We start from the raw sequence: 24,675 nt of genomic DNA on the forward strand, positions 1-24,675 counted from the left end.
GAGTTTTATTACTTTGTATTGTTATTTTTGCACTTGGCATTTGATTTTAGATTGATATTGTAATGCATTGTTGAGGAGAGTTTGCGAGTAAGCATTTAACGAAAGAACTTGGAATTGATATGACATGGGCCGACAAAAATATTTTCCTTCGAGCCGGATTTGAACCAGCGACCTAAGGATTTCAGCATTTAGCCTCTACAGTCCTCCGCTCTACCAACTGAGCTATCGAAGGGAGATGTACGTATTCAGAAAAAGCAGAATCGTATTCATTAGTGCACAAGGTAGCAAAACGTTTAGCAACTGACAAAAAAACAAGCCTCTCCAAATTCTGGTAGTCCTTCCCCGTTTCGGCCGGTTGCTTCCATTTGATTTCAGTATTTAGCATCTACAGTCCTCCGGTCTTACAACTGAGCTATCGAAGGGAAATATACGTATTCAGAAAAAGCAGGATCGTATTCGTTAGTGCACAAGGTAGCAAAACGTTAAGCAACTGACAAAAAACAAGCCTCTCCAAATTCTGGTAGTCCTTCCCGTTTCGGCCGGTTGCTTCCATTTGGTCTCTATGAATTTGACTCTGGTCATTCAATTAATCAGTACCTATATAATCAATTGAAACCAGAACTTTAATTGAATCTTAGAACAACTTATTTGTTATTTGGTATACATGACACACACGCACACAAGGTCACCACTGCTGTTACTAGTAATTATTACTCTATTTAAACTGCTATACCAAGTTACATCTCACTTTACTACTTATACAACAGTCATCATAATTGGACATATATTATTTTATAAATCATACTATTTATTCTAATGTATACATCTCACAAGGAGTTTTATTACTTTGTATTGTTATTTTTGCACTTGGCATTTGATTTTAGATTGATATTGTAATGCATTGTTGAGGAGAGTTTGCGAGTAAGCATTTAACGAAAGAACTTGGAATTGATATGACATGGGCCGACAAAAATATTTTCCTTTGAGCCGGATTTGAACCAGCGACCTAAGGATTTCAGCATTTAGCCTCTACAGTCCTCCGGTCCACCAACTGAGCTATCGAAGGGAGATGTATGTCTTCAGTAAAAAGCAGAATCGTATTCGTTAGTGCACAAGGTAGCAAAACGTTTAGCAACTGACAAAAAACAAGCCTCTCCAAATTCTGGTAGTCCTTCCCGTTTCGGCCGGTTGCTTCCATTTGATTTCAGTATTTAGCATCTACAGTCCTCCGGTCTTACAACTGAGCTATCGAAGGGAAATATACGTATTCAGAAAAAGCAGGATCGTATTTGTTAGTGCACAAGGTAGCAAAACGTTTAGCAACTGACAAAAAACAAGCCTCTCCAAATTCTGGTAGTCCTTCCCCGTTTCGGCCGGTTGCTTCCATTTGGTCTCTTATGAATTTGACTCTGGTCATTCAATTAATCAGTAACTATATAATCAATTGAAACCAGAACTTTAATTGAATCTTAGAACAACTTATTTGTTATTTGGTATACATGACACACACGCACACAAGGTCACCACTGCTGTTACTAGTAATTATTACTCTATTTAAACTGCTATACCAAGTTACATCTCACTTTACTACTTATACAACAGTCATCATAATTGAACATATATTATTTTATAAATCATAATATTTATTCTATTGTATACATCTCACAAGGAGTTTTATTACTTTGTATTGTTATTTTTGCACTTGGCATTTGATTTTAGATTGATATTGTAATGCATTGTTGAGGAGAGTTTGCGAGTAAGCATTTAACGAAAGAACTTGGAATTGATATGACATGGGCCGACGAAAATATTTTCCTTCGAGCCGGATTTGAACCAGCGACCTAAGGATTTCAGCATTTAGCCTCTACAGTCCTCCGCTCTACCAACTGAGCTATCGAAGGGAGATGTACTTATTCAGAAAAAGCAGAATCGTATTCATTAGTGCACAAGGTAGCAAAACGTTTAGCAACTGACAAAAAAACAAGCCTCTCCAAATTCTGGTAGTCCTTCCCCGTTTCGGCCGGTTGCTTCCATTTGATTTCAGTATTTAGCATCTACAGTCCTCCGGTCTTACAACTGAGCTATCGAAGGGAAATATACGTATTCAGAAAAAGCAGGATCGTATTCGTTAGTGCACAAGGTAGCAAAACGTTAAGCAACTGACAAAAAACAAGCCTCTCCAAATTCTGGTAGTCCTTCCCGTTTCGGCCGGTTGCTTCCATTTGGTCTCTTATGAATTTGACTCTGGTCATTCAATTAATCAGTACCTATATAATCAATTGAAACCAGAACTTTAATTGAATCTTAGAACAACTTATTTGTTATTTGGTATACATGACACACACGCACACAAGGTCACCACTGCTGTTACTAGTAATTATTACTCTATTTAAACTGCTATACCAAGTTACATCTCACTTTACTACTTATACAACAGTCATCATAATTGGACATATATTATTTTATAAATCATAATATTTATTCTATTGTATACATCTCACAAGGAGTTTTATTACTTTGTATTGTTATTTTTGCACTTGGCATTTGATTTTAGATTGATATTGTAATGCATTGTTGAGGAGAGTTTGCGAGTAAGCATTTAACGAAAGAAATTGGAATTGATATGACATGGGCCGACGAAAATATTTTCCTTCGAGCCGGATTTGAACCAGCGACCTAAGGATTTCAACATTTAGCCTCTACAGTCCTCCGCTCTACCAACTGAGCTATCAAAGGGAGATGTATGTATTCAGAAAAAGCAGAATCGTATTCATTAGTGCACAAGGTAGCAAAACGTTTAGCAACTGACAAAAAAACAAGCCTCTCCAAATTCTGGTAGTCCTTCCCCGTTTCGGCCGGTTGCTTCCATTTGATTTCAGTATTTAGCATCTACAGTCCTCCGGTCTTACAACTGAGCTATCGAAGGGAAATATACGTATTCAGAAAAAGCAGGATCGTATTCGTTAGTGCACAAGGTAGCAAAACGTTTAGCAACTGACAAAAAACAAGCCTCTCCAAATTCTGGTAGTCCTTCCCGTTTCGGCCGGTTGCTTCCATTTGGTCTCTAATGAATTTGACTCTGGTCATTCAATTAATCAGTACCTATATAATCAATTGAAACCAGAACTTTAATTGAATCTTAGAACAACTTATTTGTTATTTGGTATACATGACACACACGCACACAAGGTCACCACTGCTGTTACTAGTAATTATTACTCTATTTAAACTGCTATACCAAGTTACATCTCACTTTACTACTTATACAACAGTCATCATAATTGGACATATATTATTTTATAAATCATAATATTTATTCTATTGTATACATCTCACAAGGAGTTTTATTACTTTGTATTGTTATTTTTGCACTTGGCATTTGATTTTAGATTGATATTGTAATGCATTGTTGAGGAGAGTTTGCGAGTAAGCATTTAACGAAAGAACTTGGAATTGATATGACATGGGCCGACAAAAATATTTTCCTTCGAGCCGGATTTGAACCAGCGACCTAAGGATATCAGCATTTAGCCTCTACAGTCCTCCGCTCTCACCAACTGAGCTATCGAAGGGAGCTGTATGTCTTAGTAAAAAGCAGAATCGTATTCGTTAGTGCACAAGGTAGCAAAACTTTTAGCAACTGACAAAAAACAAGCCTCTCCAAATTCTGGTAGTCCTTCCCGTTTCGGCCGGTTGCTTCCATTTGATTTCAGTATTTAGCATCTACAGTCCTCCGGTCTTACAACTGAGCTATCGAAGGGAAATATACGTATTCAGAAAAAGCAGGATCGTATTCGTTAGTGCACAAGGTAGCAAAACGTTTAGCAACTGACAAAAAATAAGCCTCTCCAAATTCTGGTAGTCCTTCCCCGTTTCGGCCGGTTGCTTCCATTTGGTCTCTTATGAATTTGACTCTGGTCATTCAATTAATCAGTACCTATATAATCAATTGAAACCAGAACTTTAATTGAATCTTAGAACAACTTATTTGTTATTTGGTATACATGACACACACGCACACAAGGTCACCATTACTCTATTTAAACTGCTATACCAAGTTACATCTCACTTTACTACTTATACAACAGTCATCATAATTGGACATATATTATTTTATAAATCATAATATTTATTCTATTGTATACATCTCACAAGGAGTTTTATTACTTTGTATTGTTATTTTTGCACTTGGCATTTGATTTTAGATTGATATTGTAATGCATTGTTGAGGAGAGTTTGCGAGTAAGCATTTAACGAAAGAACTTGGAATTGATATGACATGGGCCGACACAAATATTTTCCTTCGAGCCGGATTTTAACCAGCGACCTAAGGATTTCAGCATTTAGCCTCTACAGTCCTCCGCTCCACCAACTGAGCTATCGAAGGGAGCTGTATGTCTTCGTAAAAAGCAGAATCGTATTCGTTAGTGCACAAGGTAGCAAAACGTTTAGCAACTGACAAAAAAACAAGCCTCTCCGAATTCTGGTAGTCCTTCCCCGTTTCGGCCGGTTGCTTCCATTTGATTTCAGTATTTAGCATCTACAGTCCTCCGGTCTTACAACTGAGCTATCGAAGGGAAATATACGTATTCAGAAAAAGCAGGATCGTATTCGTTAGTGCACAAGGAAGCAAAATGTTAAGCAACTGACAAAAAACAAGCCTCTCCGAATTCTGGTAGTCCTTCCCCGTTTCGGCCGGTTGCTTCCATTTGGTCTCTTATGAATTTGACTCTGGTCATTCAATTAATCAGTACCTATATAATCAATTGAAACCAGAACTTTAATTGAATCTTAGAACAACTTATTTGTTATTTGGTATACATGACACACACGCACACAAGGTCACCACTGCTGTTACTAGTAATTATTACTCTATTTAAACTGCTATACCAAGTTACATCTCACTTTACTACTTATACAACAGTCATCATAATTGGACATATATTATTTTATAAATCATAATATTTATTCTATTGTATACATCTCACAAGGCGTTTTATTACTTTGTATTGTTGTTTTTGCACTTGGCATTTGATTTTAGATTGATATTGTAATGCATTGTTGAGGAGAGTTTGCGAGTAAGCATTTAACGAAAGAACTTGGAATTGATATGACATGGGCCGACGAAAATATTTTCCTTCGAGACGGATTTGAACCAGCGACCTAAGGATTTCAGCATTTAGCCTCTACAGTCCTCCGCTTCACCAACTGAGCTATCGAAGGGAGCTGTATGTCTTTGTAAAAAGCAGAATCGTATTCGTTAGTGCACAAGGTAGCAAAACGTTTAGCAACTGACAAAAAAACAAGCTTCTCCGAATTCTGGTAGTCCTTCCCCGTTTCGGCCGGTTGCTTCCATTTGATTTCAGTATTTAGCATCTACAGTCCTCCGCTCTACCAACTGAGCTATCGAAGGGAGATGTACGTATTCAGAAAAAGCAGGATCGTATTCGTTAGTGCACAAGGTAGCAAAACGTTAAGCAACTGACAAAAAACAAGCCTCTCCAAATTCTGGTAGTCCTTCCCCGTTTCGGCCGGTTGCTTCCATTTGGTCTCTAATGAATTTGACTCTGGTCATTCAATTAATCAGTACCTATATAATCAATTGAAACCAGAACTTTAATTGAATCTTAGAACAACTTATTTGTTATTTGGTATACATGACACACACGCACACAAGGTCACCACTGCTGTTACTAGTAATTATTACTCTATTTAAACTGCTATACCAAGTTACATCTCACTTTACTACTTATACAACAGTCATCATAATTGGACATATATTATTTTATAAATCATAATATTTATTCTATTGTATACATCTCACAAGGAGTTTTATTACTTTGTATTGTTATTTTTGCACTTGGCATTTGATTTTAGATTGATATTGTAATGCATTGTTGAGGAGAGTTTGCGAGTAAGCATTTAACGAAAGAACTTGGAATTGATATGACATGGGCCGACAAAAATATTTTCCTTCGAGACGGATTTGAACCAGCGACCTAAGGATTTCAGCATTTAGCCTCTACAGTCCTCCGCTTCACCAACTGAGCTATCGAAGGGAGCTGTATGTCTTTGTAAAAAGCAGAATCGTATTCGTTAGTGCACAAGGTAGCAAAACGTTTAGCAACTGACAAAAAACAAGCCTCTCCAAATTCTGGTAGTCCTTCCCGTTTCGGCCGGTTGCTTCCATTTGATTTCAGTATTTAGCATCTACAGTCCTCCGGTCTTACAACTGAGCTATCGAAGGGAAATATACGTATTCAGAAAAAGCAGGATCGTATTCGTTAGTGCACAAGGTAGCAAAAGTTTAGCAACTGACAAAAAATAAGCCTCTCCAAATTCTGGTAGTCCTTCCCGTTTCGGCCGGTTGCTTCCATTTGGTCTCTTATGAATTTGACTCTGGTCATTCAATTAATCAGTACCTATATAATCAATTGAAACCAGAACTTTAATTGAATCTTAGAACAACTTATTTGTTATTTGGTATACATGACACACACGCACACAAGGTCACCACTGCTGTTACTAGTAATTATTACTCTATTTAAACTGCTATACCAAGTTACATCTCACTTTACTACTTATACAACAGTCATCATAATTGGACATATATTATTTTATAAATCATAATATTTATTCTATTGTATACATCTCACAAGGAGTTTTATTACTTTGTATTGTTATTTTTGCACTTGGCATTTGATTTTAGATTGATATTGTAATGCATTGTTGAGGAGAGTTTGCGAGTAAGCATTTAACGAAAGAACTTGGAATTGATATGACATGGGCCGACAAAAATATTTTCCTTCGAGCCGGATTTGAACCAGCGACCTAAGGATTTCAGCATTTAGCCTCTACAGTCCTCCGCTCTACCAACTGAGCTATCGAAGGGAGATGTACTTATTCAGAAAAAGCAGAATCGTATTCATTAGTGCACAAGGTAGCAAAACGTTTAGCAACTGACAAAAAACAAGCCTCTCCAAATTCTGGTAGTCCTTCCCGTTTCGGCCGGTTGCTTCCATTTGATTTCAGTATTTAGCATCTACAGTCCTCCGGTCTTACAACTGAGCTATCGAAGGGAAATATACGTATTCAGAAAAAGCAGGATCGTATTCGTTAGTGCACAAGGTAGCAAAACGTTAAGCAACTGACAAAAAACAAGCCTCTCCAAATTCTGGTAGTCCTTCCCCGTTTCGGCCGGTTGCTTCCATTTGGTCTCTAATGAATTTGACTCTGGTCATTCAATTAATCAGTACCTATATAATCAATTGAAACCAGAACTTTAATTGAATCTTAGAACAACTTATTTGTTATTTGGTATACATGACACACACGCACACAAGGTCACCACTGCTGTTACTAGTAATTATTACTCTATTTAAACTGCTATACCAAGTTACATCTCACTTTACTACTTATACAACAGTCATCATAATTGGACATATATTATTTTATAAATCATACTATTTATTCTAATGTATACATCTCACAAGGAGTTTTATTACTTTGTATTGTTATTTTTGCACTTGGCATTTGATTTTAGATTGATATTGTAATGCATTGTTGAGGAGAGTTTGCGAGTAAGCATTTAACGAAAGAACTTGGAATTGATATGACATGGGCCGACAAAAATATTTTCCTTCGAGCCGGATTTGAACCAGCGACCTAAGGATATCAGCATTTAGCCTCTACAGTCCTCCGCTTCACCAACTGAGCTATCGAAGGGAGCTGTATGTCTTCGTAAAAAGCAGAATCGTATTCGTTAGTGCACAAGGTAGCAAAACTTTTAGCAACTGACAAAAAAACAAGCCTCTCCGAATTCTGGTAGTCCTTCCACCGTTTCGGCCGGTTGCTTCCATTTGATTTCAGTATTTAGCATCTACAGTCCTCCGGTCTTACAACTGAGCTATCGAAGGGAAATATACGTATTCAGAAAAAGCAGGATCGTATTCGTTAGTGCACAAGGTAGCAAAACGTTTAGCAACTGACAAAAAACAAGCCTCTCCAAATTCTGGTAGTCCTTCCCCGTTTCGGCCGGTTGCTTCCATTTGGTCTCTTATGAATTTGACTCTGGTCATTCAATTAATCAGTACCTATATAATCAATTGAAACCAGAACTTTAATTGAATCTTAGAACAACTTATTTGTTATTTGGTATACATGACACACACGCACACAAGGTCACCACTGCTGTTACTAGTAATTATTACTCTATTTAAACTGCTATACCAAGTTACATCTCACTTTACTACTTATACAACAGTCATCATAATTGGACATATATTATTTTATAAATCATAATATTTATTATATTGTATACATCTCACAAGGAGTTTTATTACTTTGTATTGTTATTTTTGCACTTGGCATTTGATTTTAGATTGATATTGTAATGCATTGTTGAGGAGAGTTTGCGAGTAAGCATTTAACGAAAGAACTTGGAATTGATATGACATGGGCCGACAAAAATATTTTCCTTCGAGACGGATTTGAACCAGCGACCTAAGGATATCAGCATTTAGCCTCTACAGTCCTCCGCTTCACCAACTGAGCTATCGAAGGGAGCTGTATGTCTTCGTAAAAAGCAGAATCGTATTCGTTAGTGCACAAGGTAGCAAAACTTTTAGCAACTGACAAAAAACAAGCCTCTCCAAATTCTGGTAGTCCTTCCCGTTTCGGCCGGTTGCTTCCATTTGATTTCAGTATTTAGCATCTACAGTCCTCCGGTCTTACAACTGAGCTATCGAAGGGAAATATACGTATTCAGAAAAAGCAGGATCGTATTCGTTAGTGCACAAGGTAGCAAAAAGTTTAGCAACTGACAAAAAATAAGCCTCTCCAAATTCTGGTAGTCCTTCCCCGTTTCGGCCGGTTGCTTCCATTTGGTCTCTTATGAATTTGACTCTGGTCATTCAATTAATCAGTACCTATATAATCAATTGAAACCAGAACTTTAATTGAATCTTAGAACAACTTATTTGTTATTTGGTATACATGACACACACGCACACAAGGTCACCACTGCTGTTACTAGTAATTCTTACTCTATTTAAACTGCTATACCAAGTTACATCTCACTTTACTACTTATACAACAGTCATCATAATTGGACATATATTATTTTATAAATCATAATATTTATTCTATTGTATAGATCTCACAAGGAGTTTTATTACTTTGTATTGTTATTTTTGCACTTGGCATTTGATTTTAGATTGATATTGTAATGCATTGTTGAGGAGAGTTTGCGAGTAAGCATTTAACGAAAGAACTTGGAATTGATATGACATGGGCCGACGAAAATATTTTCCTTCGAGCCGGATTTGAACCAGCGACCTAAGGATTTCAGCATTTAGCCTCTACAGTCCTCCGCTCTACCAACTGAGCTATCGAAGGGAGATGTACTTATTCAGAAAAAGCAGAATCGTATTCATTAGTGCACAAGGTAGCAAAACGTTTAGCAACTGACAAAAAAACAAGCCTCTCCAAATTCTGGTAGTCCTTCCCGTTTCGGCCGGTTGCTTCCATTTGATTTCAGTATTTAGCATCTACAGTCCTCCGGTCTTACAACTGAGCTATCGAAGGGAAATATACGTATTCAGAAAAAGCAGGATCGTATTCGTTAGTGCACAAGGTAGCAAAACGTTAAGCAACTGACAAAAAACAAGCCTCTCCAAATTCTGGTAGTCCTTCCCGTTTCGGCCGGTTGCTTCCATTTGGTCTCTAATGAATTTGACTCTGGTCATTCAATTAATCAGTACCTATATAATCAATTGAAACCAGAACTTTAATTGAATCTTAGAACAACTTATTTGTTATTTGGTATACATGACACACACGCACACAAGGTCACCACTGCTGTTACTAGTAATTATTACTCTATTTAAACTGCTATACCAAGTTACATCTCACTTTACTACTTATACAACAGTCATCATAATTGGACATATATTATTTTATAAATCATAATATTTATTCTATTGTATACATCTCACAAGGAGTTTTATTACTTTGTATTGTTATTTTTGCACTTGGCATTTGATTTTAGATTGATATTGTAATGCATTGTTGAGGAGAGTTTGCGAGTAAGCATTTAACGAAAGAACTTGGAATTGATATGACATGGGCCGACAAAAATATTTTCCTTCGAGCCGGATTTGAACCAGCGACCTAAGGATATCAGCATTTAGCCTCTACAGTCCTCCGCTTCACCAACTGAGCTATCGAAGGGAGCTGTATGTCTTCGTAAAAAGCAGAATCGTATTCGTTAGTGCACAAGGTAGCAAAACTTTTAGCAACTGACAAAAAACAAGCCTCTCCAAATTCTGGTAGTCCTTCCCGTTTCGGCCGGTTGCTTCCATTTGATTTCAGTATTTAGCATCTACAGTCCTCCGGTCTTACAACTGAGCTATCGAAGGGAAATATACGTATTCAGAAAAAGCAGGATCGTATTCGTTAGTGCACAAGGTAGCAAAACGTTTAGCAACTGACAAAAAATAAGCCTCTCCAAATTCTGGTAGTCCTTCCCGTTTCGGCCGGTTGCTTCCATTTGGTCTCTTATGAATTTGACTCTGGTCATTCAATTAATCAGTACCTATATAATCAATTGAAACCAGAACTTTAATTGAATCTTAGAACAACTTATTTGTTATTTGGTATACATGACACACACGCACACAAGGTCACCACTGCTGTTACTAGTAATTATTACTCTATTTAAACTGCTATACCAAGTTACATCTCACTTTACTACTTATACAACAGTCATCATAATTGGACATATATTATTTTATAAATCATAATATTTATTCTATTGTATACATCTCACAAGGAGTTTTATTACTTTGTATTGTTATTTTTGCACTTGGCATTTGATTTTAGATTGATATTGTAATGCATTGTTGAGGAGAGTTTGCGAGTAAGCATTTAACGAAAGAACTTGGAATTGATATGACATGGGCCGACAAAAATATTTTCCTTCGAGACGGATTTGAACCAGCGACCTAAGGATATCAGCATTTAGCCTCTACAGTCCTCCGCTTCACCAACTGAGCTATCGAAGGGAGCTGTATGTCTTCGTAAAAAGCAGAATCGTATTCGTTAGTGCACAAGGTAGCAAAACTTTTAGCAACTGACAAATAACAAGCCTCTCCAAATTCTGGTAGTCCTTCCCCGTTTCGGCCGGTTGCTTCCATTTGATTTCAGTATTTAGCATCTACAGTCCTCCGCTCTACCAACTGAGCTATCGAAGGGAGATGTACGTATTCAGAAAAAGCAGAATCGTATTCATTAGTGCACAAGGTAGCAAAACGTTTAGCAACTGACAAAAAAACAAGCCTCTCCAAATTCTGGTAGTCCTTCCCCGTTTCGGCCGGTTGCTTCCATTTGATTTCAGTATTTAGCATCTACAGTCCTCCGGTCTTACAACTGAGCTATCGAAGGGAAATATACGTATTCAGAAAAAGCAGGATCGTATTCGTTAGTGCACAAGGTAGCAAAACGTTTAGCAACTGACAAAAAACAAGCCTCTCCGAATTCTGGTAGTCCTTCCCGTTTCGGCCGGTTGCTTCCATTTGATTTCAGTATTTAGCATCTACAGTCCTCCGGTCTTACAACTGAGCTATCGAAGGGAAATATACGTATTCAGAAAAAGCAGGATCGTATTCGTTAGTGCACAAGGAAGCAAAACGTTAAGCAACTGACAAAAAACAAGCCTCTCCAAATTCTGGTAGTCCTTCCCGTTTCGGCCGGTTGCTTCCATTTGGTCTCTAATGAATTTGACTCTGGTCATTCAATTAATCAGTACCTATATAATCAATTGAAACCAGAACTTTAATTGAATCTTAGAACAACTTATTTGTTATTTGGTATACATGACACACACGCACACAAGGTCACCACTGCTGTTACTAGTAATTATTACTCTATTTAAACTGCTATACCAAGTTACATCTCACTTTACTACTTATACAACAGTCATCATAATTGGACATATATTATTTTATAAATCATAATATTTATTCTATTGTATACATCTCACAAGGAGTTTTATTACTTTGTATTGTTATTTTTGCACTTGGCATTTGATTTTAGATTGATATTGTAATGCATTGTTGAGGAGAGTTTGCGAGTAAGCATTTAACGAAAGAACTTGGAATTGATATGACATGGGCCGACAAAAATATTTTCCTTCGAGCCGGATTTGAACCAGCGACCTAAGGATATCAGCATTTAGCCTCTACAGTCCTCCGCTTCACCAACTGAGCTATCGAAGGGAGCTGTATGTCTTCGTAAAAAGCAGAATCGTATTCGTTAGTGCACAAGGTAGCAAAACTTTTAGCAACTGACAAAAAACAAGCCTCTCCAAATTCTGGTAGTCCTTCCCCGTTTCGGCCGGTTGCTTCCATTTGATTTCAGTATTTAGCATCTACAGTCCTCCGGTCTTACAACTGAGCTATCGAAGGGAAATATACGTATTCAGAAAAAGCAGGATCGTATTCGTTAGTGCACAAGGTAGCAAAACGTTTAGCAACTGACAAAAAATAAGCCTCTCCAAATTCTGGTAGTCCTTCCCCGTTTCGGCCGGTTGCTTCCATTTGGTCTCTTATGAATTTGACTCTGGTCATTCAATTAATCAGTACCTATATAATCAATTGAAACCAGAACTTTAATTGAATCTTAGAACAACTTATTTGTTATTTGGTATACATGACACACACGCACACAAGGTCACCACTGCTGTTACTAGTAATTATTACTCTATTTAAACTGCTATACCAAGTTACATCTCACTTTACTACTTATACAACAGTCATCATAATTGGACATATATTATTTTATAAATCATAATATTTATTATATTGTATACATCTCACAAGGAGTTTTATTACTTTGTATTGTTATTTTTGCACTTGGCATTTGATTTTAGATTGATATTGTAATGCATTGTTGAGGAGAGTTTGCGAGTAAGCATTTAACGAAAGAACTTGGAATTGATATGACATGGGCCGACAAAAATATTTTCCTTCGAGACGGATTTGAACCAGCGACCTAAGGATATCAGCATTTAGCCTCTACAGTCCTCCGCTTCACCAACTGAGCTATCGAAGGGAGCTGTATGTCTTCGTAAAAAGCAGAATCGTATTCGTTAGTGCACAAGGTAGCAAAACTTTTAGCAACTGACAAATAACAAGCCTCTCCAAATTCTGGTAGTCCTTCCCCGTTTCGGCCGGTTGCTTCCATTTGATTTCAGTATTTAGCATCTACAGTCCTCCGCTCTACCAACTGAGCTATCGAAGGGAGATGTACGTATTCAGAAAAAGCAGAATCGTATTCATTAGTGCACAAGGTAGCAAAACGTTTAGCAACTGACAAAAAAACAAGCCTCTCCAAATTCTGGTAGTCCTTCCCCGTTTCGGCCGGTTGCTTCCATTTGATTTCAGTATTTAGCATCTACAGTCCTCCGGTCTTACAACTGAGCTATCGAAGGGAAATATACGTATTCAGAAAAAGCAGGATCGTATTCGTTAGTGCACAAGGTAGCAAAACGTTTAGCAACTGACAAAAAACAAGCCTCTCCGAATTCTGGTAGTCCTTCCCCGTTTCGGCCGGTTGCTTCCATTTGATTTCAGTATTTAGCATCTACAGTCCTCCGGTCTTACAACTGAGCTATCGAAGGGAAATATACGTATTCAGAAAAAGCAGGATCGTATTCGTTAGTGCACAAGGAAGCAAAACGTTAAGCAACTGACAAAAAACAAGCCTCTCCAAATTCTGGTAGTCCTTCCCGTTTCGGCCGGTTGCTTCCATTTGGTCTCTAATGAATTTGACTCTGGTCATTCAATTAATCAGTACCTATATAATCAATTGAAACCAGAACTTTAATTGAATCTTAGAACAACTTATTTGTTATTTGGTATACATGACACACACGCACACAAGGTCACCACTGCTGTTACTAGTAATTATTACTCTATTTAAACTGCTATACCAAGTTACATCTCACTTTACTACTTATACAACAGTCATCATAATTGGACATATATTATTTTATAAATCATAATATTTATTCTATTGTATACATCTCACAAGGAGTTTTATTACTTTGTATTGTTATTTTTGCACTTGGCATTTGATTTTAGATTGATATTGTAATGCATTGTTGAGGAGAGTTTGCGAGTAAGCATTTAACGAAAGAACTTGGAATTGATATGACATGGGCCGACAAAAATATTTTCCTTCGAGCCGGATTTGAACCAGCGACCTAAGGATTTCAGCATTTAGCCTCTACAGTCCTCCGCTCTACCAACTGAGCTATCGAAGGGAGATGTACGTATTCAGAAAAAGCAGAATCGTATTCATTAGTGCACAAGGTAGCAAAACGTTTAGCAACTGACAAAAAAACAAGCCTCTCCAAATTCTGGTAGTCCTTCCCGTTTCGGCCGGTTGCTTCCATTTGATTTCAGTATTTAGCATCTACAGTCCTCCGGTCTTACAACTGAGCTATCGAAGGGAAATATACGTATTCAGAAAAAGCAGGATCGTATTCGTTAGTGCACAAGGTAGCAAAACGTTTAGCAACTGACAAAAAACAAGCCTCTCCAAATTCTGGTAGTCCTTCCCCGTTTCGGCCGGTTGCTTCCATTTGGTCTCTAATGAATTTGACTCTGGTCATTCAATTAATCAGTACCTATATAATCAATTGAAACCAGAACTTTAATTGAATCTTAGAACAACTTATTTGTTATTTGGTATACATGACACACACGCACACAAGGTCACCACTGCTGTTACTAGTAATTATTACTCTATTTAAACTGCTATACCAAGTTACATCTCACTTTACTACTTATACAACAGTCATCATAATTGGACATATATTATTTTATAAATCATACTATTTATTCTAATGTATACATCTCACAAGGAGTTTTATTACTTTGTATTGTTATTTTTGCACTTGGCATTTGATTTTAGATTGATATTGTAATGCATTGTTGAGGAGAGTTTGCGAGTAAGCATTTAACGAAAGAACTTGGAATTGATATGACATGGGCCGACAAAAATATTTTCCTTTGAGCCGGATTTGAACCAGCGACCTAAGGATTTCAGCATTTAGCCTCTACAGTCCTCCGCTCCACCAACTGAGCTATCGAAGGGAGCTCTTTGTCTTCGTAAAAAGCAGAATCGTATTCGTTAGTGCACAAGGTAGCAAAACGTTTAGCAACTGACAAAAAACAAGCCTCTCCAAATTCTGGTAGTCCTTCTTCGTTTCGGCCGGTTGCTTCCATTTGATTTCAGTATTTAGCATCTACAGTCCTCCGGTCTTACAACTGAGCTATCGAAGGGAGATGTACGTATTCAGAAAAAGCAGGATCGTATTCGTTAGTGCACAAGGTAGCAAAACGTTTAGCAACTGACAAAAAAACAAGCCTCTCCGAATTCTGGTAGTCCTTCCCCGTTTCGGCCGGTTGCTTCCATTTGGTCTCTTATGAATTTGACTCTGGTCATTCAATTAATCAGTACCTATATAATCAATTGAAACCAGAACTTAAATTGAATCTTAGAACAACTTATTTGTTATTTGGTATACATGACACACACGCACACAAGGTCACCACTGCTGTTACTAGTAATTATTACTCTATTTAAACTGCTATACCAAGTTACATCTCACTTTACTACTTATACAACAGTCATCATAATTGGACATATATTATTTTATAAATCATAATATTTATTCTATTGTATACATCTCACAAGGAGTTTTATTACTTTGTATTGTTATTTTTGCACTTGGCATTTGATTTTAGATTGATATTGTAATGCATTGTTGAGGAGAGTTTGCGAGTAAGCATTTAACGAAAGAACTTGGAATTGATATGACATGGGCCGACAAAAATATTTTCCTTCGAGCCGGATTTGAACCAGCGACCTAAGGATTTCAGCATTTAGCCTCTACAGTCCTCCGCTCTACCAACTGAGCTATCGAAGGGAGATGTACTTATTCAGAAAAAGCAGAATCGTATTCATTAGTGCACAAGGTAGCAAAACGTTTAGCAACTGACAAAAAAACAAGCCTCTCCAAATTCTGGTAGTCCTTCCCCGTTTCGGCCGGTTGCTTCCATTTGATTTCAGTATTTAGCATCTACAGTCCTCCGGTCTTACAACTGAGCTATCGAAGGAAATATACGTATTCAGAAAAAGCAGGATCGTATTCGTTAGTGCACAAGGAAGCAAAACGTTAAGCAACTGACAAAAAACAAGCCTCTCCAAATTCTGGTAGTCCTTCCCCGTTTCGGCCGGTTGCTTCCATTTGGTCTCTAATGAATTTGACTCTGGTCATTCAATTAATCAGTACCTATATAATCAATTGAAACCAGAACTTTAATTGAATCTTAGAACAACTTATTTGTTATTTGGTATACATGACACACACGCACACAAGGTCACCACTGCTGTTACTAGTAATTATTACTCTATTTAAACTGCTATACCAAGTTACATCTCACTTTACTACTTATACAACAGTCATCATAATTGGACATATATTATTTTATAAATCATAATATTTATTCTATTGTATACATCTCACAAGGAGTTTTATTACTTTGTATTGTTATTTTTGCACTTGGCATTTGATTTTAGATTGATATTGTAATGCATTGTTGAGGAGAGTTTGCGAGTAAGCATTTAACGAAAGAACTTGGAATTGATATGACATGGGCCGACAAAAATATTTTCCTTTGAGCCGGATTTGAACCAGCGACCTAAGGATTTCAGCATTTAGCCTCTACAGTCCTCCGCTCCACCAACTGAGCTATCGAAGGGAGCTCTTTGTCTTCGTAAAAAGCAGAATCGTATTCGTTAGTGCACAAGGTAGCAAAACGTTTAGCAACTGACAAAAAACAAGCCTCTCCAAATTCTGGTAGTCCTTCTTCGTTTCGGCCGGTTGCTTCCATTTGATTTCAGTATTTAGCATCTACAGTCCTCCGGTCTTACAACTGAGCTATCGAAGGGAGATGTACGTATTCAGAAAAAGCAGGATCGTATTCGTTAGTGCACAAGGTAGCAAAACGTTTAGCAACTGACAAAAAAACAAGCCTCTCCAAAATCTGGTAGTCCTTCCCCGTTTCGGCCGGTTGCTTCCATTTGGTCTCTAATGAATTTGACTCTGGTCATTCAATTAATCAGTACCTATATAATCAATTGAAACCAGAACTTTAATTGAATCTTAGAACAACTTATTTGTTATTTGGTATTTTTGGACTTGGCATTTGATTTTAGATTGATATTGTAATGCATTGTTGAGGAGAGTTAGCGAGTAAGGATTTATGCAGATAATGAAAGAACTTGGAATTGATATGACATGGGTCGAAGAATATTTTTTCCTTCGAGCCGGATTTGAACCAGCGACAAAAGGATTTCAGCATTTAGCCTCTACAGTCCTCCGCTCCACCAACTGAGCTATCGAAGGGAGCTGTATGTCTTTGTAAATAGCAGAATCGTATTCGTTAGTGCACAAGGTAGCAAAACTTTTAGCAACTGACAAAAAACAAGCCTCTCCAAATTCTGGTAGTCCTTCCCCGTTTCGGCCGGTTGCTTCCATTTGATTTCAGTATTTAGCATCTACAGTCCTCCGGTCTTACAACTGAGCTATCGAAGGGAAATATACGTATTCAGAAAAAGCAGGATCGTATTCGTTAGTGCACAAGGAAGCAAAACGTTTAGCAACTGACAAAAAACAAGCCTCTCCAAATTCTGGTAGTCCTTCCCGTTTCGGCCGGTTGCTTCCATTTGATTTCAGTATTTAGCATCTACAGTCCTCCGGTCTTACAACTGAGCTATCGAAGGGAAATATACGTATTCAGAAAAAGCAGGATCGTATTCGTTAGTGCACAAGGAAGCAAAACGTTAAGCAACTGACAAAAAACAAGCCTCTCCAAATTCTGGTAGTCCTTCCCCGTTTCGGCCGGTTGCTTCCATTTGGTCTCTAATGAATTTGACTCTGGTCATTCAATTAATCAGTACCTATATAATCAATTGAAACCAGAACTTTAATTGAATCTTAGAACAACTTATTTGTTATTTGGTATACATGACACACACGCACACAAGGTCACCACTGCTGTTACTAGTAATTATTACTCTATTTAAACTGCTATACCAAGTTACATCTCACTTTACTACTTATACAACAGTCATCATAATTGGACATATATTATTTTATAAATCATACTATTTATTCTAATGTATACATCTCACAAGGAGTTTTATTACTTTGTATTGTTATTTTTGCACTTGGCATTTGATTTTAGATTGATATTGTAATGCATTGTTGAGGAGAGTTTGCGAGTAAGCATTTAACGAAAGAACTTGGAATTGATATGACATGGGCCGACAAAAATATTTTCCTTTGAGCCGGATTTGAACCAGCGACCTAAGGATTTCAGCATTTAGCCTCTACAGTCCTCCGCTCCACCAACTGAGCTATCGAAGGGAGCTCTTTGTCTTCGTAAAAAGCAGAATCGTATTCGTTAGTGCACAAGGTAGCAAAACGTTTAGCAACTGACAAAAAACAAGCCTCTCCAAATTCTGGTAGTCCTTCTTCGTTTCGGCCGGTTGCTTCCATTTGATTTCAGTATTTAGCATCTACAGTCCTCCGGTCTTACAACTGAGCTATCGAAGGGAGATATACGTATTCAGAAAAAGCAGGATCGTATTCGTTAGTGCACAAGGTAGCAAAACGTTTAGCAACTGACAAAAAACAAGCCTCTCCAAATTCTGGTAGTCCTTCCCGTTTCGGCCGGTTGCTTCCATTTGGTCTCTTATGAATTTGACTCTGGTCATTCAATTAATCAGTACCTATATAATCAATTGAAACCAGAACTTTAATTGAATCTTAGAACAACTTATTTGTTATTTGGTATACATGACACACACGCACACAAGGTCACCACTGCTGTTACTAGTAATTATTACTCTATTTAAACTGCTATACCAAGTTACATCTCACTTTACTACTTATACAACAGTCATCATAATTGGACATATATTATTTTATAAATCATAATATTTATTCTATTGTATACATCTCACAAGGAGTTTTATTACTTTGTATTGTTATTTTTGCACTTGGCATTTGATTTTAGATTGATATTGTAATGCATTGTTGAGGAGAGTTTGCGAGTAAGCATTTAACGAAAGAACTTGGAATTGATATGACATGGGCCGACAAAAATATTTTCCTTCGAGCCGGATTTGAACCAGCGACCTAAGGATTTCAGCATTTAGCCTCTACAGTCCTCCGCTCTACCAACTGAGCTATCGAAGGGAGATGTACTTATTCAGAAAAAGCAGAATCGTATTCATTAGTGCACAAGGTAGCAAAACGTTTAGCAACTGACAAAAAACAAGCCTCTCCAAATTCTGGTAGTCCTTCCCGTTTCGGCCGGTTGCTTCCATTTGATTTCAGTATTTAGCATCTACAGTCCTCCGGTCTTACAACTGAGCTATCGAAGGGAAATATACGTATTCAGAAAAAGCAGGATCGTATTCGTTAGTGCACAAGGAAGCAAAACGTTAAGCATCTACAGTCCTCCGGTCTTACAACTGAGCTATCGAAATATACGTATTCAGAAAAAGCAGGATCGTATTCGTTAGTGCAACTGACAAAAACAAGCCTCTCCAAATTCTGGTAGTCCTTCCCGTTTCGGCCGGTTGCTTCCATTTGGTCTCTAATGAATTTGACTCTGGTCATTCAATTAATCAGTACCTATATAATCAATTGAAACCAGAACTTTAATTGAATCTTAGAACAACTTATTTGTTATTTGGTATACATGACACACACGCACACAAGGTCACCACTGCTGTTACTAGTAATTATTACTCTATTTAAACTGCTATACCAAGTTACATCTCACTTTACTACTTATACAACAGTCATCATAATTGGACATATATTATTTTATAAATCATACTATTTATTCTATTGTATACATCTCACAAGGAGTTTTATTACTTTGTATTGTTATTTTTGCACTTGGCATTTGTTTTTAGATTGATATTGTAATGCATTGTTGAGGAGAGTTTGCGAGTAAGCATTTAACGAAAGAACTTGGAATTGATATGACATGGGCCGACAAAATATTTTCCTTCGAGCCGGATTTGAACCAGCGACCTAAGGATATCAGCATTTAGCCTCTACAGTCCTCCGCTTCACCAACTGAGCTATCAAAGGGAGCTGTATGTCTTTGTAAAAAGCAGAATCGTATTCGTTAGTGCACAAGGTAGCAAAACTTTTAGCAACTGACAAATAACAAGCCTCTCCAAATTCTGGTAGTCCTTCCCAGGTTCGGCCGGTTGCTTCCATTTGATTTCAGTATTTAGCATCTACAGTCCTCCGGTCTTACAACTGAGCTATCGAAGGGAAATATACGTATTCAGAAAAAGCAGGATCGTATTCGTTAGTGCACAAGGAAGCAAAACGTTAAGCAACTGACAAAAAACAAGCCTCTCCAAATTCTGGTAGTCCTTCCCCGTTTCGGCCGGTTGCTTCCATTTGATTTCAGTATTTAGCATCTACAGTCCTCCGGTCTTACAACTGAGCTATCGAAGGGAGCTCTTTGTCTTCGTAAAAAGCAGAATCGTATTCGTTAGTGCACAAGGTAGCAAAACGTTTAGCAACTGACAAAAAACAAGCCTCTCCAAATTCTGGTAGTCCTTCTTCGTTTCGGCCGGTTGCTTCCATTTGATTTCAGTATTTAGCATCTACAGTCCTCCGGTCTTACAACTGAGCTATCGAAGGGAAATATACGTATTCAGAAAAAGCAGGATCGTATTCGTTAGTACACAAGGTAGCAAAACGTTTAGCAACTGACAAAAAATAAGCCTCTCCAAATTCTGGTAGTCCTTCCCCGTTTCGGCCGGTTGCTTCCATGTGGTCTCTTATGAATTTGACTCTCATTTAGCCTCCACATTCAATTAATCAGTACCTATATAATCAATTGAAACCAGAACTTAAATTGAATCTTAGAACAACTTATTTGTTATTTGGTATACATGACACACACGCACACAAGGTCACCATTACTCTATTTAAACTGCTATACCAAGTTACATCTCACTTTACTACTTATACAACAGTCATCATAATTGGACATATATTATTTTATAAATCATAATATTTATTCTATTGTATACATCTCACAAGGAGTTTTATTACTTTGTATTGGTATTTTTGCACTTGGCATTTGATTTTAGATTGATATTGTAATGCATTGTTGAGGAGAGTTTGCGAGTAAGCATTTAACGAAAGAACTTGGAATTGATATGACATGGGCCGACAAAAATATTTTCCTTCGAGCCGGATTTGAACCAGCGACCTAAGGATTTCAGCATTTAGCCTCTACAGTCCTCCGCTCTACCAACTGAGTTATCGAAGGGAGATGTACTTATTCAGAAAAAGCAGAATCGTATTCATTAGTGCACAAGGTAGCAAAACGTTTAGCAACTGACAAAAAAACAAGCCTCTCCAAATTCTGGTAGTCCTTCCCGTTTCGGCCGGTTGCTTCCATTTGATTTCAGTATTTAGCATCTACAGTCCTCCGGTCTTACAACTGAGCTATCGAAGGGAAATATACGTATTCAGAAAAAGCAGGATCGTATTCGTTAGTGCACAAGGAAGCAAAACGTTAAGCAACTGACAAAAAACAAGCCTCTCCAAATTCTGGTAGTCCTTCCCGTTTCGGCCGGTTGCTTCCATTTGGTCTCTAATGAATTTGACTCTGGTCATTCAATTAATCAGTACCTATATAATCAATTGAAACCAGAACTTTAATTGAATCTTAGAACAACTTATTTGTTATTTGGTATACATGACACACACGCACACAAGGTCACCACTGCTGTTACTAGTAATTATTACTCTATTTAAACTGCTATACCAAGTTACATCTCACTTTACTACTTATACAACAGTCATCATAATTGGACATATATTATTTTATAAATCATACTATTTATTCTATTGTATACATCTCACAAGGAGTTTTATTACTTTGTATTGTTATTTTTGCACTTGGCATTTGTTTTTAGATTGATATTGTAATGCATTGTTGAGGAGAGTTTGCGAGTAAGCATTTAACGAAAGAACTTGGAATTGATATGACATGGGCCGACAAAATATTTTCCTTCGAGCTGGATTTGAACCAGCGACCTAAGGATATCAGCATTTAGCCTCTACAGTCCTCCGCTTCACCAACTGAGCTATCAAAGGGAGCTGTATGTCTTTGTAAAAAGCAGAATCGTATTCGTTAGTGCACAAGGTAGCAAAACTTTTAGCAACTGACAAATAACAAGCCTCTCCAAATTCTGGTAGTCCTTCCCAGGTTCGGCCGGTTGCTTCCATTTGATTTCAGTATTTAGCATCTACAGTCCTCCGGTCTTACAACTGAGCTATCGAAGGGAAATATACGTATTCAGAAAAAGCAGGATCGTATTCGTTAGTGCACAAGGAAGCAAAACGTTAAGCAACTGACAAAAAACAAGCCTCTCCAAATTCTGGTAGTCCTTCCCCGTTTCGGCCGGTTGCTTCCATTTGATTTCAGTATTTAGCATCTACAGTCCTCCGGTCTTACAACTGAGCTATCGAAGGGAAATATACGTATTCAGAAAAAGCAGGATCGTATTCGTTAGTGCACAAGGAAGCAAAACGTTAAGCAACTGACAAAAAACAAGCCTCTCCAAATTCTGGTAGTCCTTCCCGTTTCGGCCGGTTGCTTCCATTTGGTCTCTAATGAATTTGACTCTGGTCATTCAATTAATCAGTACCTATATAATCAATTGAAACCAGAACTTTAATTGAATCTTAGAACAACTTATTTGTTATTTGGTATACATGACACACACGCACACAAGGTCACCACTGCTGTTACTAGTAATTATTACTCTATTTAAACTGCTATACCAAGTTACATCTCACTTTACTACTTATACAACAGTCATCATAATTGGACATATATTATTTTATAAATCATACTATTTATTCTAATGTATACATCTCACAAGGAGTTTTATTACTTTGTATTGTTATTTTTGCACTTGGCATTTGATTTTAGATTGATATTGTAATGCATTGTTGAGGAGAGTTTGCGAGTAAGCATTTAACGAAAGAACTTGGAATTGATATGACATGGGCCGACAAAAATATTTTCCTTCGAGCCGGATTTGAACCAGCGACCTAATGATTTCAGCATTTAGCCTCTACAGTCCTCCGCTCTACTAACTGAGCTATCGAAGGGAGATGTACTTATCCAGAAAAAGCAGGTTCGTATTCGTTAGTGCACAAGGTAGCAAAACGTTTAGCAACTGACAAAAAAACAAGCCTCTCCAAATTCTGGTAGTCCTTCCCGTTTCGGCCGGTTGCTTCCATTTGATTTCAGTATTTAGCATCTACAGTCCTCCGGTCTTACAACTGAGCTATCGAAGGGAAATATACGTATTCAGAAAAAGCAGAATCGTATTCGTTAGTGCACAAGGTAGCAAAACGTTTAGCAACTGACAAAAAACAAGCCTCTCCGAATTCTGGTAGTCCTTCCCCGTTTCGGCCGGTTGCTTCCATTTGATTTCAGTATTTAGCATCTACAGTCCTCCGGTCTTACAACTGAGCTATCGAAGGGAAATATACGTATTCAGAAAAAGCAGGATCGTATTCGTTAGTGCACAAGGTAGCAAAACGTTAAGCAACTGACAAAAAACAAGCCTCTCCAAAATCTGGTAGTCCTTCCCCGTTTCGGCCGGTTGCTTCCATTTGATTTCAGTATTTAGCATCTACAGTCCTCCGGTCTTACAACTGAGCTATCGAAGGGAAATATACGTATTCAGAAAAAGCAGGATCGTATTCGTTAGTGCACAAGGTAGCAAAACGTTTAGCAACTGACAAAAAACAAGCCTCTCCAAAATCTGGTAGTCCTTCCCGTTTCGGCCGGTTGCTTCCATTTGGTCTCTTATGAATTTGACTCTGGTCATTCAATTAATCAGTACCTATATAATCAATTGAAACCAGAACTTTAATTGAATCTTAGAACAACTTATTTGTTATTTGGTATACATGACACACACGCACACAAGGTCACCACTGCTGTTACTAGTAATTATTACTCTATTTAAACTGCTATACCAAGTTACATCTCACTTTACTACTTATACAACAGTCATCATAATTGAACATATATTATTTTATAAATCATAATATTTATTCTATTGTATACATCTCACAAGGAGTTTTATTACTTTGTATTGTTGTTTTTGCACTTGGCATTTGATTTTAGATTGATATTGTAATGCATTGTTGAGGAGAGTTTGCGAGTAAGCATTTAACGAAAGAACTTGGAATTGATATGACATGGGCCGACAAAAATATTTTCCTTTGAGCCGGATTTGAACCAGCGACCTAATGATTTCAGCATTTATTCTCTACAGTCCTCCTCTCTACCAACTGAGCTATCGAAGGGAGATGTACTTATCCAGAAAAAGCAGGATCGTATTCGTTAGTGCACAAGGTAGCAAAACGTTTAGCAACTGACAAAAAAACAAGCCTCTCCGAATTCTGGTAGTCCTTCCCCGTTTCGGCCGGTTGCTTCCATTTGATTTCAGTATTTAGCATCTACAGTC

The 24,675-nt window shown here is 37.5% G+C and overlaps 9 non-coding genes across 9 annotated transcripts; all 9 read right to left on the reverse strand.

Moving 5' to 3' along the window:
- Positions 1 to 144: 144 nt before the first annotated feature.
- Positions 145 to 232, reverse strand: trnay-gua (transfer RNA tyrosine (anticodon GUA)). Its single transcript is given in 2 exon segments — positions 145 to 180; positions 196 to 232. It is a non-coding gene; the product is annotated as a tRNA-Tyr (tRNA).
- Positions 233 to 1,813: 1,581 nt separating this feature from the next.
- On the reverse strand, positions 1,814 to 1,901 carry trnay-gua (transfer RNA tyrosine (anticodon GUA)). The gene is given in 2 exon segments: positions 1,814 to 1,849; positions 1,865 to 1,901. It is a non-coding gene; the product is annotated as a tRNA-Tyr (tRNA).
- Positions 1,902 to 2,648: 747 nt separating this feature from the next.
- On the reverse strand, positions 2,649 to 2,736 carry trnay-gua (transfer RNA tyrosine (anticodon GUA)). The gene is given in 2 exon segments: positions 2,649 to 2,684; positions 2,700 to 2,736. It is a non-coding gene; the product is annotated as a tRNA-Tyr (tRNA).
- A 747-nt stretch (positions 2,737 to 3,483) lies between these two features.
- On the reverse strand, positions 3,484 to 3,572 carry trnay-gua (transfer RNA tyrosine (anticodon GUA)). The gene is given in 2 exon segments: positions 3,484 to 3,519; positions 3,535 to 3,572. It is a non-coding gene; the product is annotated as a tRNA-Tyr (tRNA).
- A 3,231-nt stretch (positions 3,573 to 6,803) lies between these two features.
- On the reverse strand, positions 6,804 to 6,891 carry trnay-gua (transfer RNA tyrosine (anticodon GUA)). Its single transcript is given in 2 exon segments — positions 6,804 to 6,839; positions 6,855 to 6,891. It is a non-coding gene; the product is annotated as a tRNA-Tyr (tRNA).
- Positions 6,892 to 9,308: 2,417 nt separating this feature from the next.
- trnay-gua (transfer RNA tyrosine (anticodon GUA)) lies at positions 9,309 to 9,396 on the reverse strand. Its single transcript is given in 2 exon segments — positions 9,309 to 9,344; positions 9,360 to 9,396. It is a non-coding gene; the product is annotated as a tRNA-Tyr (tRNA).
- Positions 9,397 to 14,235: 4,839 nt separating this feature from the next.
- trnay-gua (transfer RNA tyrosine (anticodon GUA)) lies at positions 14,236 to 14,323 on the reverse strand. Its single transcript is given in 2 exon segments — positions 14,236 to 14,271; positions 14,287 to 14,323. It is a non-coding gene; the product is annotated as a tRNA-Tyr (tRNA).
- Positions 14,324 to 15,906: 1,583 nt separating this feature from the next.
- Positions 15,907 to 15,994, reverse strand: trnay-gua (transfer RNA tyrosine (anticodon GUA)). Its single transcript is given in 2 exon segments — positions 15,907 to 15,942; positions 15,958 to 15,994. It is a non-coding gene; the product is annotated as a tRNA-Tyr (tRNA).
- Positions 15,995 to 19,245: 3,251 nt separating this feature from the next.
- trnay-gua (transfer RNA tyrosine (anticodon GUA)) lies at positions 19,246 to 19,333 on the reverse strand. Its single transcript is given in 2 exon segments — positions 19,246 to 19,281; positions 19,297 to 19,333. It is a non-coding gene; the product is annotated as a tRNA-Tyr (tRNA).
- Positions 19,334 to 24,675: the final 5,342 nt, after the last annotated feature.

The sequence above is a fragment of the Oncorhynchus masou genome, chromosome 26, assembly GCF_036934945.1.
Source record: "Oncorhynchus masou masou isolate Uvic2021 chromosome 26, UVic_Omas_1.1, whole genome shotgun sequence".
NCBI lineage: Eukaryota > Metazoa > Chordata > Actinopteri > Salmoniformes > Salmonidae > Oncorhynchus > Oncorhynchus masou.